Source organism: Nicotiana tabacum, chromosome 11, assembly GCF_000715075.1.
Source record: "Nicotiana tabacum cultivar K326 chromosome 11, ASM71507v2, whole genome shotgun sequence".
Classification (NCBI taxonomy): domain Eukaryota; kingdom Viridiplantae; phylum Streptophyta; class Magnoliopsida; order Solanales; family Solanaceae; genus Nicotiana; species Nicotiana tabacum.
This window is the reverse complement of record NC_134090.1, coordinates 128,739,155-128,756,856: the sequence shown is the minus strand read 5'-3', so window position 1 is coordinate 128,756,856 and position 17,702 is coordinate 128,739,155. Positions and strand designations below refer to the sequence as shown.

General features: G+C 38.7%; 1 long non-coding RNA gene across 2 annotated transcripts in view; it reads right to left on the bottom strand.

The window, feature by feature from the left end:
- Positions 1 to 907: 907 nt before the first annotated feature.
- The window catches only part of LOC142166368 (uncharacterized), a 43,182-nt gene continuing 26,387 nt past the window's right edge, over positions 908 to 17,702 (bottom strand). The window contains exons 4-5 of one of the 2 annotated variants that reach the window (XR_012696740.1): positions 3,862 to 3,925; positions 908 to 1,085 (exon numbers count right to left, since the gene is read on the bottom strand). This is a non-coding gene — a long non-coding RNA (uncharacterized LOC142166368). The other variant, XR_012696739.1, reaches the window with a different exon arrangement.

Genomic DNA, 17,702 nt, shown 5'->3' with positions numbered 1-17,702 from the left:
TATAGGAGGTAAAAATTCCTATTTGAAATAAGACGATATAAAACAATATCACCACCTTTTAGGGCCTAATGTAGCCAACTTATACCAATGATTTATATTAAGAAGATAATTAAGAAAAGAAATAACAAGCTATTGGATGTTGGGTTTTGGTTTTAGGCCGCTCTATGTCGGCTGACCCAACCCATATAAAAGAGATAAAGGAAATTATCTGTAAAAAAGTTATTGCATAATAAATAAAAAAAGGAGACAAATATGGAAAAGTGGAGAGTTGGTATTTTTAGAAGAAAACCACTTCTTGTTTTTTTTTTTAAAAAAAAAAAAGAAAATCATGTATATATTTTTTACATAACTTCAAGACACAAAAAACTTCTTCTGGGATGCTCTCATAAAACATATAAAACAAAAATATTAAATTCATGGATAGATCTCCGTTTCCAAGAGAGACGAAATCAACTTAGGAGCAATTTGTTGCTTGTGATTTTTACTCCGCTACATTATAGGTACACAAATTTATGTCGATACTACTGAATTTACTAATAATAGTATCAGAGCTACGTAAAATTGCATCCTAGTTTGGATCTCCTCTGTTGAATGGTATCCCCTTATGTGTATTTTGTGTTGGTTTCTAATATGTACTCCATATATTCTAGTTCTGTGTAATAGATAATAATTTATTGGCGGTGATCTAAAGATTAATGTAAAGTGTATAGATGTAGTTATCACGGCCCAAAATCACACCTAGCCGTGATGACACGTAACCCAAATCTACTAGGTAAGCCAACTAACATCTAACAATAACCAAATCAAAGTCAAAAAATAAATATAGAAATAAGAGTACAATTTCAATAAACTATCCAAAGATTTGAAAGTACAAGTCATTAGCAGCTAAGATTTAGAATTTATAACGTTGGAAGAAAAATACATCATTTGTTTGGAAATTACATAAATAGAAATACAATTCCTATACTATTATAAACAAAATGATAGTAGATGACTGGAATGCAGTAGTCTTCAATGCACGCCCTCGAACTTCATAGCTGCTTAGCTCCAAATAGTTGCACACAAGGTGAAGAAGTATCGTATGACTACAACCGACCCCATGTATTAAGTAAATATCTTAATTAACTTCGGTGAAGTAGCGACAATATTTTTAAGTTAAAAGATACCCATTTCATATACATGTAGTTTATAAGTGTAGAAATAGCAAAAGAAGTAACAATAGTAATAACAGGAATGTATGTGAAAAATAATAAATAGATTCAATAAGAGAGCTAATAACCACATTTCTCGAATGAAGCAACCAAACTCACCTCAACAGTTCAAGTCTACAGTATAAAACGATATCCAAAAATAACACAGCCAAACCACAAAGAAGGAGATCGACACAAGTCAAACACCAAATTCATAACATATATGTTGGGGCGCCAATCCGATCCCAAACACAAAACTGCTCTGGCGGCAACTCGATCCCATCATAACATATCCTACAGCGGACACCCGATCCAGCATACCAACTCATATAGTAATGCCCAACAAGTAACCAAGTATGACAGAAATCAATATCATAATAGAAAAGAGAACGGATACACATAATTCATTAAGGAAAAATGAACACAAAGAAGATGTGACAGACATTCTAATATATTAATGCTAGACTTAGACATATATCCCATCAAGGACTCGATCAAGTCTTTAACACGTGAATAATCAAGCAGTCACACGATCCAACATAGTATATGAGAGTCATGCATGAAACAAGTAAAGGCATAGAGCATACCAAATTAAAGTCATGAAACAAGTATAGGCATGTGATAAATAAATGCATGTAACAAGTAGGCATGTGACAGGTAGAGGCATGTAACAAGTAGAGACATGTGACAGGTGAAGACATGAAACAAGTTTAAGTATTGATAAGTAAATACATATGACAAATAGAAACATACACTAAGTAAATATACGTAACAAGTAAAGACATATGATAAATGAAAGCATGAATCACATAAAGGCATGTAACAAACATGATAGTAAAATATAGATGCAACAATAGCGAGCAAATAGAGAATATGGATGTTGTTCATTAACAAGTACCATAAATATGTAAAAAAATATTTGAAGAGCATATGAAGATTGTGCATGTAGGTTACATAACAAATGTATAACTATATGTTTCACATGTCAATAACCTAATTCAACAAATTACAACACTGTTGTGGCGAGCAACCCGATACGGCCATAATATTTTTACGGTGTGTAACCTGATCCAATATAATATACGGCACGGTGTGTGCCTCATTCAGCATAATATATGCACAAAATAATAACAACCAAACCATCAACCTAACCGGATAACCTTAACAAACAAGTCGAAAGGCATATATGTATTAACAACAAACAGGATAGAAGGCATATACGTAACAATAACAAATACGATAGAAGGAACAAGTATTACGATAATAATCAAGATAGAAGACAAATATGTGACATGATAGTTCTTCTCAAGAATGGGAAGAACTTTGCGGTAAGAGTATGCCTGTAAAGTAGCAGTGCAAGCACAGTTAGCTAACTATCAACCAATTACATGGTAAAGTAACAGGCACAAATTGGTGATATAAACTGAAATTAAGTAGCCAAGAACAAGAAGCTGGTCAAGTTAGAAGGAATACAAGCATCATATAGCATTTGACTGGCTGGGTCAGTATTTTAGTTCTTTCTTGCATTATCCTCCTAATTTATTTGGAATCGTTTCCATTGTCAATGCTAGCATTCATACCTCCACTGCTCCACATTTAGATGAACTGATGAAGTAGTGTCTTTTAATGTGTTTTTATTTCTAATGCTACTCTACAATTTTAACAGTATCGCCATATTATCTTCCAGTAATGAACCGAGTAAAAAGCAGAGACATAATGGTAACAAATCAAGTAGGAAACATAGATGTGATAATAATAAACAATATATGAAAGCATGTAGGATCAATCAAGGTCAAGTGTATGTATGTAATAATGAACAACCATAACATAATGTCAACCTCCCGATCCACTCCGTATGGAGATAACTAATGTACTAATTTCATATCAAACTTCACGAAAATATCTATTGTGCCAATATCATAGCAACCGTACGGAAATACCCATCATGCCAAATATCGCCCTAAGGCCCCAATCATGATCTTTCATATGGATCTCAAGTAACACAAGAATAACAGATATAGATATGTTTTCATGGCATAATACATGACTATAATCAATTCAAGTATATCAAGAATTTCAAGATTAGCCTATGATGCTCATTTAAGATGCCTTATGTCTGAATATAATTTCTAGCATGGATAATTATACTCATATAATATTAGAAGCAAGTGAAATATAAGTCAAGAAAATTACAATGTTCAGCAAGGCAAAAGAAGCATCTAATCTACCCCGAGCATAGATAACCCTGCACATGTATATACGCTCGCCGCTGCGACTGACCAATTTCTATCATAGGCCATGATGGTGCTCAACACTATCGTTAGGCAAGTCAACAGTAAACCACCAACGCAATCATCCGTTCATAACACTTTTAAAATCAAGAATTTCATTTAATAGAGCGGAATTAAGTTTAGAAACCATGGTAAAATACTTTCATTACTACTAAGTCATGAAGTATGAAAGAAACATAAAGCGTAATAATATAAATATTATGTACAATCATGAATATCTACTAAAATTTCCCAACATCCGGTATCACAAGTGCATGAGCATCTAGTAGAATATACAAAATTACTATAACTATTCTCTCGAATGAAAATAGACAGAATAAAATAAACATAGGGGAGGGATACTCTGGGTGCTAAAAATCGAAGTATGGAAAGCAGCTCACCACTAAGTCTCTGGCTGGTGCGTCTACGTGTCTGAGTGACCACCTGAAGTACCTACCTTAGTACCTGCACAATTAATGTAGAAGTGTAGTATGAACACATAAATATACCCGATATGTATCTAGTCTAACCTCGAAGAAGCCGTAAAGAGGGGTCATCGACACTTACTAGTGGTCCAATAACAAAGTACATAAACGTAGACATGCATGAAGCCCAACAAGTAACAACAAAATAGATAAATATAAATAACATGATTTTCAATATAAAAATAGTTGTGAAATTATCAAGTACTATATGCCTCCTCGAAAGAAACAAGGGTAACTAAGATAATGTCAAATTTCAAGTAATGAATAACACATGTGTACTCTGACACCCTATTAAATATTACGCACGAATTCTGTCGAAGTCGTACGGTCCGATCCATTATGCTCATTCATAGCACTGCCGAGGCGTACCGCCGATACCCGAGGAATAGAGAAAACTTTCCCATCCACGAAAATACATACGGGTCAAGAAGACACAAAACTACTAATCACATAAATACAACACGAGGATGGAAATACAAGAAAATATCACATATCCCGCAAAATTTCAAGGTAAAGAGGCTCGGTCAATACGTAAATTATAGTCTAAATCTCATTTATGAATCCAAGTATTCAAACAAACAAGTGTAATTCAAGTAGTACAGTTAAGGCATGTTGAAGGTCTAAATCTACCTGGACACAAACATAGATCTAACTATGTACAGACACCCGTCACCTCGTACATACATAGCACCCATAACACGTAGCACACAATAAATTAAATGCCGACAGTTATAATGCTCTCTTACAAGATTAGGCAAGAGACTTACCTTACTTTAAAGTCCACTACTTGGCTCTCACAACTCACTAATCAGCTCAAATCAATGCCGAGCAACTCGAAACTAGTCAAAGGATGTACAAACCAATCAATGTATGCTCAAAAATGCATAATTCAACTATTAGAGTCAATTCCCAACCCCACTTGAAAAGTCAACATAAGTCAATCCTAGGCACACGTTTCCAGATTCTGGAAATTTTCGAAGATAAATGTTACCCATGGCATTAAAACTCAAATATATAATTTATACCCAATTCCATAACCAATTTCGTGGTCAAATCTCATATTTATCAAATTCTAGGCTTTTCAATAAAATTCTACTAATTTCCATGTTAAAATCCACACCTAATCCATCTATTTAACTTACAATTGGTTAGAATCTTTTAACTTATGACACTTGATGAAAAAGCCCCTTCAAAAAGCTGCCAAATTGCCCAAGCTAAGAGAAAATTGGATGAAATGAGCATAAGTCCCGTATTAATATCACTTTTTGCCCATGTGTTCTTCATCACAATCATAGAAATAGCCTCGCGATAGTGAAGACCAACCCGCCTCCTACCCAAAAATATTTCATTGCACTCGCAATTATCACAAAGCGTTCGCTATGCACACTGCCCTCAACGTTCCGCGTTCGCGATTCCAACTTCTACATTCGCGAAGGCCAATGCCTACCTGCCTGTGCAAATCTTCCGTTATTGCGACTGCCTTAACTCGATCGCGTAGACAAACTGCCTTCCCTGGCCCAAGCCACTAACTCATCGCACTTGCGACCTCAGCAACGTGAATGCGAGGCCCTGCCTAACCACCATCCGCGATCACGATACCCCATGTGATTTCGCAAAGAAAAACTCTTCCTAAGCTCCATACAGCACTTCGCAATCATGATGCCTTCTCCGCAATCGCGATACACACCAGATCAGCAAAATCTGACAACTTCAACCTTGCTCCGGGTGGTCCGACACTCACCCGAGCCACCCGGGACCTTGTCTAATAATACTAACAAGTACATAAACAGAATCTGGACAACTAGAGGTCTCGGAACACATAAAATAATATCACAACCAAGAATCACACCCCAAAACCAAGTCAATCAACTTCTAAACTTCAAACTTCTTTCAATTAACTCCGAACGTGACGAATCATACTTAAACAACTCGGAATGAAATACAATTTTACACACAAGTCCTATATGGAAAAACGAATCTACTCCCAAGCTTGGAATGCCAAATGGAATCCGATAATACCAAAGTCCACCTCACGTCTTACTTACAAAACTCTAAAACCTTCAAAATGCCAACTTCTAATGATAAGTGCTAAAATACTTCCAGTTCACCCGAAGCTCAATTCGAACATACGCCCAAGTCCAAATTCCCCATATGAATATATTGGGGCCTTCAAATCCCAATTCTGAGGTTATTTACTCAAAATATTAACTTAATTCAAACTTGGCCACCTCATGTCACTATTATGGAACTAAGTGTTACGACTTCAACCAAGCCCTTCCAAAACCAAACCAACCTACCCCACAGGTCATAAAACGGGAAATGCACTTATAGGAAGTCTTAAATATGGGAACGAGATTCTAGAAAGACAAACAACTGGTCGGGTTGTTAAAGTCACCTCGCATGTGCATTACCCATGGATGTAGCAAACAATATCATGTTTAGGAAAAATTCCTCAACAAAGCTAGGCAAGACCTTTTGTGATGACCCAAAAAGTCATTACTTATTTTAAAAGTAAATTCTGCATTTTGAGGCCTTGAAAACCTCTTTTTGTCTCACCTTGTATTGCGTGTGCAGTCCGGGCGCATTTTCGGAAAGCTTTTATGTGAAATATAAGAAAATTTATGAAATTGTCATTTAAAATTAGTTAAAGTTGTCGTTGGTCAACACTCTTGGTAAACGGACCCGGACCCGTAATTCGACGGTCCCGTAAGATCCGTAGTAAAATATGGGACTTGGGCGTAAGCTCGGAATCGAATTCCGAGGTCCAAGTCCGAGAAAAGAATTTTTAAAGAAAATTATTACTGGAAAATATAAAGGCTTTTCGAAATGAAATGATGCATGTTATTGAGGTATCGGGCCCGTATCTTGGTTCTAAAGCCCGGTACATATTTGAAATATTAATTAAGTTGAATCTATGCAATTTGGTAAGAGTCGGAAGTGGTTTGGTATGAAACGAACCTATAGTTGAGGAAAGGAAATTTTCAATGTTCTTGATTAATTTTATGAAATTGAGGTTGAATCCGTGTTGTTGATGTTATTTTGATGATTTGATCGCTCGAGCAAGTCCATAGAGAATTTTTTAGACTTGCGTGCATGATTAGTTTGGAGACCCGAGGGCTCGGGTGAGTTTTGGATAGGTCACGGAGTGAATTTAGACTTAGAAAATAACTGTTGCAGGTTTAGAGAAGTTGCAGGTCTCTGAACTAGGGCTCGCGATTCGCGGTGGGATTTTTGCGGTCAGTGGTGGGCAAGGCCATGTCTTCGCATCCGCGCTCGATATTTTGCGGTCCGCGGTGGAGCTCCGCAGCCGCGGTCCTTTTTATGCGGTCAACAGTGAGGGTCTGAGAGGGGTATATTTAAACAAGACTTTTCAGCCATTTCTCATTTTTCAAAACACTAAAACATAAGAGGCGATTTTTGAAGACACTCTTTGTGACAACCCGACCCGTCGTCTCATGAGTTACTGTCTCGTTCGTCCCATTTTCTTCTTCCTCATGTTTCATTATCGGTATTGGGTGCATTAGAATTTATTTGGAGCGATTTTGATAAGAAATGAGACATTTAGTCTCTTTTAAGAAGGTTTAAGTTGGAAAAGTCAACCGGACGTTGACTTATGAGTTAGAGGGCTCGGATGTGAATTTCGACGGTTCGGTTAGTTCCGGGAGGTGATTTGTGACTTACGAGTAGGACCGGAAGTAATTTTGGAGGTCCGGTGTTGAATTAGATTTGAATTGGCGAAGTTAGTATTTTGGCGAATTCCGGTTGATAGGTGAGATTTTGATCCGGGTATCGGAATGAAATTTCGAGAGTTGTTGTAGCTTCATTGTGTCATTTGGGATATGTGTGCAAAATTTCAAGTCATCGGACATCGTTTGGTCGGGTTTTTGATCGAATGTGTGTTTTAGAAGTTTTAAAAGAACTTAGGCCTGAATTCGATATAATTTGATGATTTTGGCGTTAGTTGAGGTAATTTGACGATTGGAGCAAGTTTGGATAATGTTTTAAGACATGTTGGTGCTTTTAGTTGAGGTCTCGGGGGCCTCGGGTGTATTTCGGAAGGTTAACGGATCGATTTAGGCACGAAAAAAATAAAGTTGTTGCTTTTTTTTACAGCACTGTGAACAGTAGTTATGAACAGTGCCCCGTAACAGTATCGGTAAATAGTGCCATGAACAGTACCCCACAACAGTATCCGTGAATAGTGCCGTGAACAGTACCCCGTAACAGTATCCGGGGATTGAAGGGAGTTTCAACTAAGATCGATTGGAGGTAAGTTTTATGAGTTAAATACATGATTTTATTGAAGAATCAACCTAGAAATCCATGAAAACATAGCCAAATTATAAGAAATTAGGGTTTGAGATTGAAATTCTAAATTTGGGATTTGAAGGGTCAAATGGACTCCGATTCTTGTGAATTTGGTATGTATAGACTCGTGGCAAGATAAGGAACATTTTGATGTAAAAATTTCTGGATTTCAAGACGTGGGCCCGAAGCTCGGGTTTTGCAAATTTCGTGATTTTTGATATTTTTCGAGTCTTTCGATTGGGTTATATTCCCTTAGCCTATTGTGATGTATTCGTTGTGGTTTTGGCCAGATTCGACGCGCGAGGAGGTCGATACAAAAGGAAAGGGCATCGCGGAGTAGTATTTAACCGGCTAGAGGTGAGTAATAGATGTAAATGTTGTTCTGAGGGTTTGAAACTCCGGAATTTCATATCGTAACGCTATATTGAGGTGACTTGCACGCCGGATAACGGGCGTGGGGTAGAGCACCGTTGGGGATTGTGACTTGTTCCGTCCCGAGAGATATTTTACTACATTTTTGGTTGAGACGTATACTTTATTATTGTGAATTGGGCTTGTTGCCATGCTTGGGGCCTTGTGCCGCCCTGTAGAACCCTTAGGGGACTTTTAACTGGTTTTCCTCACTTATTTTGTTAAAGAATTTATATCCTCAGTCATGTTTCCAATTGTAGGCTTCTTGCCAATTATTTGAATCCTTTAGGGATTGATATCACTGCTTTCGCATATTTTGCATATCATTTGACCTCAGTCCAAGGTTTTAAATACTTTTTTGCAAACTCAGCCATCTTTCTAAGATTTGAAAACTTAAATGATATTTCTAAATGATATTTCGGGCTGAGAACTACTGTTTTACAAATGCCCAAGGGGCTTATGATGATTTCTGAACTGAGCATGGATCGGGTTGCGCGCTGCAGCAGTGTTATATTGATATTGAGGCCGAGAGCCTGGTTGATTACATTGATATTGAGGCCGAGAGCCTGGTTGATTACATTGATATTGAGGCTGAGAGCCTGGGTGATTATACTGAGATTGATATGAGGCCGAGGGCCTAGATTTAATGTCACGAGATGGCTTGATATTGCGCTTGGGCTGTAGGAGCCCCTCCGGAGTCTGTACACACCCCCAGTGAGCGTCGTCGACGATAAATAAATATGGATGGCTCGGGCTGCACGCCGCAGTGGGTACCATAGGGTACCGTCATATGCATTGCATTGCACTCGTGCATTTATTATTTATCTGCATTATCTGCCATAATAATTATGTGCTCTTATTTCATTGACTGGTTGCTTTATACTGTTCTGAGCCTGAGGGGCTGATACTGTTCTGAGATACTGAGTCTGAGAGGCAGATTTCTACTTATTATTTTGATACTGAGCCCGAGGGGCAGATTTCTAATTTTTATTTTGATACTGAGCCCGAGGGGCAGATTTCTACTTATTATTTTGATTCTGAGCTCGAGGGGCAGATTTCTAGTTATTATTTTGATACTGAGCCCGAGGGGCATTTCTACTTGTTTTGATATTGAGCCGAGGGGCAGATTTCTACTCGTCATTTTACTGCCAAATTACCTGTTTTACTGGTTTAAAAGAAATTTCACATGATGTTTCACTGAATTGTTATTTTAAATGATTTCACTGCTTCTGTATAGAATGTTGTGTGCCTTAACGTGTTTTTTTACCTTCAGTCATTATTTATATTTATTACTCACTGGGTCGGAGTACTCACATTACTCCCTGCATCATGTGTGCAGGTACAGGTATTCCTGAGGCATAGAGCGAGTTTTCTGCTGTTCAGTTTTCATCGGAGTTATCGAGGTAGCTGCATGGCATTCGCAGACCCGTTTTCTCCCTTATCTTCTGTTATTTGTGATATCTTCAGACTTTGTTCCTAATTCCATACTTTGTAGATTTTTAGTAAACTTTGTAGTAGCTCATGACTTGTGACACCCCGGTTAGGGCTGAGTTGGGTTGGATTTCAGTATTTTATCTATACTTTCCGCTACTGGATATTATTAAACCATGTTTATACTATAATTGTGTTAATTAATTGTCTTAAAAGGATGAATTGGGTTGAATGGCTGGCCTTGTCTTCATGAGAGGCGCCATCACGACCAGGTTCGGGAATTGGGTCGTGACAAGTTGGTATCAGAGCCTAGGTTAATTGGTCTCGCAAGTCCTGAGCCGGTTTAGTAGAGTCTCGCGGATCGGCACGGAGACGTCTGTATTTATCCTCGAGAGGCTGCAGAACCTTTAGGAAAACTTCACATTCTTGAATTCTTATCATGCGTCCTTGATTCAGCTTGAAAAGTAACTCTTACGATTCCTTCCACATGTTCGTATGCGCGAACGAGCACTCAGTATTCGATTTACCTTGATGGCTTGTAATTCCCCGATAGAAGGGCGAGACGTGATTTCGGTGAGTTTGATGTTAGGCCAGTCTGGAGGACTTGAGGCCGGATCTTGCCTATGGCTTGAGCACTGAGGTGCTGATTGTGCGAGCAAGTGTTTTGAATCTTTATGTTCGGTATTGTCCCTATTAGTGGGAATCATGGCTGGATAGCTACGTGAGGAGTATGATAGTACTGCGAGATGTATCTATATGACTTGGAAGTGACGAGGAAGGTCTACTGGATGATAGATGAACTATTGAGTGTATGATTTCCATTGTGATAGGATGTGTAGTCCCAAGTTATGGGTGCGTGAAGAATCTTTTTATGTCTCCTATTTGGAGTGAAGTAAATTTCATGTTACAGTATGAGTTTAGACTCAGGAAGATTAAGTGATTGTGTAATGTGTATGGCAGTGGAAGGTATACAAAAAATATTAACTAAAGGTAAAGCTAGTGGGTAATTGGCTTATGAGGGGAATCTATTTGTCATACTAGTTAGATAAGTCTGGGAGCTGAGATCGCTTCTGTAAATGTATTATGACGAAATCGTTGAGTCAAGGAGACCACCTTGAGGGTCGAAAACATTAAAGAAAGAATATGTTCTTACTCGGTTGAATAGCCCAATAATGGAGGATCGAAAGGTATTTTCTATGTGTTATGATTCAAATAGGTGCAACGCATGTCCATGTATCAATTTTGATAATATAATACATGTAATATTGAGATTAATGTTGTTGATATACATTGTGATGCTTTGTCAAGTTGTGGACGTGTTGTTAGGATGGTTTTGGTGATTCTCTGGCAGGTGGATAGGCCCAATTACAAAGGAAACTCTGCCGAAAATTTTGAAAAATTTGGGACTTTGTAAAAAAATTTGTCGCCTAAAGAGTGGGCTTAACAGTTGTGTGAGTGAATGCAAAAATTGCAGAAGAGTTAAAATTTCCGATGATTCGTGTTTCCGCAAGCTTATGAAGGAGTGAGTTTAATCTCACCATGGTATTACGGCAGCAATAGAGTATATGTGTTGTGATCTATGGCTTCGAGCCAAGTTGGGGAGCTTGCTATTGGTTAGCGGATTGTACGGTTATGTACTATGTTAGTTCCGATTTGATGCATGCTGGTGAATTAGTTCTGGTTGTGGAAATTAGGCCGAGAATGGCACGAGTGAAGGAAAGTTTTTGACAAGATGTCATGAGCTCGGATGAGCAGGAGATAAGTTTCGATGTTTACGGTAAGTTGGAATTGTCTTCAGCGTCACCTAAGATCGGTGTTTTGTAAAAAGGGTTTTGCGTCCCGGTTAATGACTCTTGATCGCTCTTCAGCGTTAGTGCGATCGATGGTTTGGAGGTACGCTCCAGATATTGTTGTGGTAGGTTGTGGGAGTGTGTCCCACGGGAAGATTATATAAGTGTGGCATGTGATCACTTGATTGATTAAAGATGTAAACCAAGTATGAAGTTTGTGATGGTGTCGTTAAATTAAAGATTCATGCCTGGAGGGCACTTGGCATATTGGGTTGTGAACTGGGGAGGATTACCCCGATTGTGATGGTTGTTCTTGTGTGTTATGAGAAAAATGGGAGTTATTATGGACCTTTGAAAGGTTATCAGACTAGTTCAGTGTGATCAGAATCGGCTTGAAGTCGATGGATAGATTTAATGTGAATAATGGCTCTATATCAGGCCAGATGTGTGCATTTTAGTAACGCGGTCCTCATGGAGGAGTAGTTAGGTTGATGTTTCATTGTCAGATATTTCGCGTAGTGATACATTGCGTCGTGTGAGTTGTGAGACGACTTGAGAAATTGCTATGTGTTGAGAATCTGTGTAGGAATGACGTTATATGAGCATCTTGGCTCTTGAAATTCAAATTGTACATCGCACCTCAGTTGTGCTTGAGTTTTGTAGCTTATAACGCTATATGTCCCTCAGAGATATTATTATGCACTTAGCATGCTTACGACCGATACTCGGTATTTTGTTGTAATGAGCAAATTTGGCTCGATGTGCATCTCCTTATGTGAGATCTATGTGTGGATCGGGTGGCACGCCGCCATGGGTATGTTATCTGGATCGGGTTGCACGCCGCAACAGTGTGATGTTGAGTATAGTTTTCTATATGCTATTTTGTATGCCTTGCTTCCTGTTTTCTAAGGAAAGTGTGTATTAGTGTGTGAGATTGGTAATTCCTTCCAGAGTTTGTTTTCCTTTTGTACCGCGTTCGAATTGGTAGCTTATTGGCATATTGAGGCATCATATGCGACTTTTGATTATGTCTGGGGTGGCTTATTGCCTGAGCAGTTCGTACTGGGTGAGACGAGATCATTGAATTTGTGCAATCTGAGTATATGAAGTAAATTAAGGAGCTAAGACCATGATTTTGCTCAAAATGAGATGATAGTTCTTGCCAGGAGTATAGAACCAACGAATCGTTGTCTCGACAGTGGTCATGAATTTATGCATACCTCATCCGTCATGTCAATATTGTAAGAGTTAGAACAATACCTATGTACATCATGCAGAACATGAGATGTGTAGCGATTTTCTTCTAGGTGATTAGAGAAAAAAGCTTCAGATGATTAAGGCGAATGATCTTCGGATGATTGGGGAAATAGTATTGCTAATTGAAAGTGACTTGACGAGAGTATATGTCTCATAAAAAGGTAATGTTATTAAACTAATGATATTTCGGTAGTATTGCGGCATGTTCTTGTTGGGTCCGCTGATGGTACTGATGAGCTTGAGGTACGGCTCTTTTGTTTGAGTCATTTTTCATGACTTGAGTATGTTCAGGCCATTTCTTATTGGTGCGCGTATTATGAAAGTTGTGGCTTAGGATTGTATTGAGGTGTCATATCACCAGAGTGGTGTGTTGGATTCGAGGTGATCATTGGGGTCATTGATGAATACGAACGGATTTGATTTCAGCATGTTTGATGGGTAAATATCGAGGTTCGGTTTTAAAAAAAAAAAATTGTTACTATAATTGCTAGAGGAGAAATGGCCTCATGAATGGTTGATCTGAGCAATGGTTATGATTTATTGCGTGTTTCAATTATCATTGGCAGTATATGAGAGTGTTGGAATGAAACATTGGCTAATAAGAGATTTCTATCGGTATTTGGTTGTTGTGGGCAACTGCTGTGAATGGAAGTTATTGCTGCATTTGTTTGAGTTATTGGTATATCATACAATTGCACCTAAGGTTGCAGGCATGGTCTATTACAGCTGGTTCAAACTTATTCTGAATGTAGGTGTGAGGTTCTGATCTTGTGTATGATTCCGAAAAGGTGAAATGTGGCTCTATGATTTATGGGCTAGACTAGATTGTGTGATCTTAGTTACAACGCGTTATCGGACCCATGTGAGATAGGGTGACGTGGGATCATCCCCGGGTTTATGCTTGATAAGGTCATTCAGCTTTTGGTTGGCTTCTAGGACAACTCTAGGTACGCTCGAGGACGAGCGTTTGTTTAAGTTGGGGAGAATGTGACGACCCGACCCGTCGTCTCATGAGTTACTGTCTCGTTCGTCCCATTTTCTTCTTCCTCATGTTTCATTATCGGTATTGGGTGCATTAGAATTTATTTGGAGCGATTTTGATAAGAAATGAGACATTTAGTCTCTTTTAAGAAGGTTTAAGTTGGAAAAGTCAATCGGACGTTGACTTATGAGTTAGAGGGCTCGGATGTAAATTTCGACAGTTCGGTTAGTTTCGGGAGGTGATTTGTGACTTACGAGCAGGACCGGAAGTAATTTTGGAGGTCCGGTGTTGAATTAGGCTTGAATTGGCGAAGTTAGTATTTTGGCGAATTCCGGTTGATAGGTGAGATTTTGATCCGGGTATCGAAATGAAATTTCGAGAGTTGTTGTAGCTTCATTGCGTCATTTGGGATATGTGTGCAAAATTTCAAGTCATTCGGACATCGTTTGGTCGGGTTTTTGATCGAATGTGTGTTTTAGAAGTTTTAAAAGAACTTAGGCTTGAATTCGATATAATTTGATGGTCTTGGCGTTAGTTGAGGTGTTTTGACGATTGGAGCAAGTTTGGATAATGTTTTAAGACATGTTGGTGCTTTTAGTTGAGGTCTCGGGGGCCTCGGGTGTATTTCGGAAGGTTAACGGATCGATTTAGGCACGAAAAAAATAAAGCTGCTGCATTTTTTTACAGCACTGTGAACAGTAGTTATGAACAATATCCGTGAATAGTGCCATGAACAGTACCCCGCAACAGTATCCATGAATAGTGCCGTGAACAGTACCCCGTAACAGTATCCGTGAACAGTACTCGTAACAGTATCCATGAACAGTAACACGGGTGAACAGTAATTCCGAAAAATTCTGGGCAGAATGTTTACATTTCATTCGCGAAAAACACCCCATTTCTCCACCATTTTTAGTCATTTTGAGAGTTTTTGGACGGGGATTGAAGGGAGTTTCAACTAAGATCGATTGGAGGTAAGTTTTATGAGTTAAATACATGATTTTATTGAAGAATCAGCCTAGAAATCCATGAAAACATAGCCAAATTATAAGAAATTAGGGCTTGAGATTGAAATTCTAAATTTGGGATTTGAGGGGTCAAATGGACTCCGATTCTTGTGAATTTGGTATGTATAGACTCGTGGCGAGATAAGGAACATTTTGATGTAAAAATTTCTAGATTTCAAGACGTGGGCCCAGGGCTCAGGTTTTGCAAATTTCGTGATTTTTGATATTTTTCGAGTCTTTTTGATTGGGTTATATTCCCTTAGCCTATTGCGATGTATTCGTTGTGGTTTTGGCCAGATTCGACGTGCGAGGAGGTCAATACGAAAGGAAAGGGCATCGCGGAGTAGTATTTGGCCGGCTAGAGGTGAGTAATAGATGTAAATGCTGTTCTGAGGGTTTGAAACCCCGGAATTTCACATCGTAACGCTATATTGAGGTGACTTGCACGCCGGATAACGGGCGTGGGGTAGAGCACCGTTGGGGATTGTGACTTGGTCCATCCCGATAGATATTTTACTATATTTTTGGTTGAGATATATACTTTATTATTGTGAATTGGGCTTGTTGTCATGCTTAGGGCCTTGTGCCGACCTGTAGAACCCTTAGGGGATTTTTGACTCGTTTTCCTCACTTATTTTATTAAAGAATTTATATCCTCGGTCATGTTTCCAATTGTAGGCTTCTTGCCAATTATTTGAATCCTTCAGGGATTGATATCACTGCTTTCGCATATTTTGCATATCATTTGACCTCAGTCCAAGGTTTTAAATACTATTTTGCAAACTCAGCCATCTTTCTAAGATTTGAAAACTTAAATGATATTTCGGGCTGAGAACTGTTGTTTTACAAATGCCCAAGGGGCTTATGATGATTTCTGAACTGAGTATGGATCGGGCTGCGCGCCGCAACAGTGTTATATTGATATTGAGGCCGAGAGCCTGGTTGATTACATTAATATTGAGGCCGAGAGCCTGGTTGATTACATTGATATTGAGGCTGAGAGCCTGGGTGATTATACTAAGATTGATATGAGGCCGAGGGCCTAGATTAGATGCCACGAGATGGCTTGATATTGCGCTTGGACTGTAGGAGCCCATCCGGAGTCTGTACACACCCCCAGTGAGCGTCGTCGACGATAAATAAATATGGATGGCTCGGGCTGCACGCCGCAGTGGGTACCATAGGGTACCGTCATATGCATTGCATTGCACTCGTGCATTTATTATTTATCTGCATTATCTATCATAGTAATTATGTGCTCTTATTTCATTGACTGGTTGCTTTATACTGTTCTGAGCCTGAGGGGCTGATACTGTTCTGAGATACTGAGCCCGAGGGGCAGATTTCTACTTATTATTTTGATACTGAGCCCGAGGGGCAGATTTCTAATTTTTATTTTGATACTGAGCCCGAGGGGCAGATTTCTACTTATTATTTTGATACTGAGCCCGAGGGGCAGATTTCTAGTTATTATTTTGATACTGAGCCCGAGGGGCAGATTTCTACTCGTCATTTTACTGCCAAATTACCTGTTTTACTGGTTTAAAAGAAATTTCACATGATGTTTCACTGAATTGTTATTTTAAATGATTTCACTGCTTCTGTATAGAATGTTGTGTGCCTTAACGTGTTTTTTTACCTTCAGTCATTATTTATATTTATTACTCACTGGGTCGGAGTACTCACATTATTCCCTGCATCATGTGTGCAGGTACAGGTATTCCTGAGGCATAGAGCGAGTTTTCTGCTGTTCAGTTTTCATCGGAGTTATCGAGGTAGCTGCATGGCATTCGCAGACCCGTTTTCTCCCTTATCTTCTGTTATTTATGATATCTTCAGACTTTGTTCCTAATTCCATACTTTGTAGAATTTTAGTAAACTCTGTAGTAGCTCATGACTTGTGACACCCCGGTTAGGGCTGAGTTGGGTTGGATTTCCGTATTTTATCTATACTTTCCGCTATTGGATATTATTAAACCATGTTTATACTATAATTGTGTTAATTAATTGTCTTAAAAGAATGAATTGGGTTGAATGGCTGGCCTTGTCTTCATGAGAGGCACCATCACGACCAGGTTCGGGAATTGGGTCGTGACACTCTTTCTTCCCCAAAACACAAATAACTAATTTTTAACTCATTTCTTTCACTCCTTAACTTCCTTTTACAAGATTTCATCCTAGAATCTAGGGTTTTCATGGTGGAATTGAGAATTTTGGGTAGAACTTAGGAATATAGAAATTTGGGGATTTAGACCTCAAATTGAGGTCGGATTCCAAAAATAATTGTATATCCGGGCTCGAGGGTGAATGGGTAATCGGGTTTTGGTTCAAATTTCGGGTTTAGACCAAGCGGGCCCGGGGTTGATTTTTGACTTTTTGGAGAAGTCAATGGGAAATCTATTTTTCATGCATTGAAATTGGTTTATTTAGCAATTATTAACATTATTAAGTAAATTGTGGCTAGATACAAGCGAATTGGAAGTGGAACCAAGAGGTAAAGCGGTAGTTGAGGCTTAATCTTGTCTGTGGATTCAAGGTAAGTGTTTGACCTAACCTTAGCTTGAGGGAATA